Source organism: Otolemur garnettii, unplaced genomic scaffold, assembly GCF_000181295.1.
Source record: "Otolemur garnettii isolate 467f Iridium unplaced genomic scaffold, OtoGar3 scaffold00031, whole genome shotgun sequence".
Taxonomy (NCBI): domain Eukaryota; kingdom Metazoa; phylum Chordata; class Mammalia; order Primates; family Galagidae; genus Otolemur; species Otolemur garnettii.
Genome location: NW_003852426.1, coordinates 12,644,721 through 12,645,661, shown reverse-complemented (window position 1 = coordinate 12,645,661; position 941 = coordinate 12,644,721). Strand labels below are relative to the sequence as shown.

The following is a 941-nucleotide window of genomic DNA, read 5'->3' as shown; positions in this document are numbered from 1 at the left end:
AAAAAAAAAAAGGGAAGGAAATTCTTACCCATGCTGCAGCACTGATGACCTTTGAAAATATTATGCTAAGTGAAATAAGCCTGACAGAAAAAGATAAGTAAGATTCCACTTATATGAGGTACCTGGAAAAGCAAATTGGGGCTGGGTGCCTATGATCACGCCTGTAATCCTAGCACCTTGGGAGGCCAAGGCAGAAGTGTCTGAGGCAAGGAGTTTGAAACTAGCCTGAGCCAAGAGTGAGACCCCATGTCTACAAAAAAATTGAAAAATCAGCGAGGTGTGGTGGCATATGTTTATGGTCCCAGCTACTGGAGAGGCTGAGGCAGAAGAATTGCTAAGCCCAGGAGTTTTGAAGTTTCAGAGAGTTATGATGATGGCACTATACTTGAGCCTGGGTGACAGAGTGAGAACCTGTCTCAAAAGGAAAAAGGAAAGAAAAAGAAAAAGTGAATTCACAGAGAAAATAAATCCAAAGTTAGTAGGGGCTGGGTCAGAGAGGGAATGGGGAGTTTAAGGATACAGAGCTTCTGTTTAGAATGGTGAAAACATTCTAGAAATGAAGAATATTGCAAACATTGTGAATATACTTAACACCACTGAATTGTATACTTAAAAAAGATAGAAATGGGCGGTGCCTATGGCTCAAAAGGGTAGGATGCTGGATCCACATGCTGGAGGTGGCGGGTTCAAACCCAGCCCCAGCCAAAAATGGCAAAAAAATAAATAAATAAAGAGGCTCAGGCCTGTGGCACAAGTGGCTACAGCGCCAGACACATACACCTAAGGTGGCGGGTTCGAATCCAGCCTGGGCCCGCCAAACAACAATGACAGCTGCAACCAAAAAATAGCCGGGCCTTGTGGCGGGCGCCTGTGGTCTCAGCTACTTGGGAGGCTGGAGCAGGAGACTCGCTTGAGCCCAGGAGTTGGAAGTTGCTGTGAGC

General features: G+C 45.6%; 1 protein-coding gene across 2 annotated transcripts in view; it reads right to left on the bottom strand.

Moving 5' to 3' along the window:
* Positions 1-941, bottom strand: part of TAF8 (TATA-box binding protein associated factor 8) — a 28,185-nt gene that overhangs the window by 22,653 nt on the left and 4,591 nt on the right. The window lies entirely within an intron of this gene.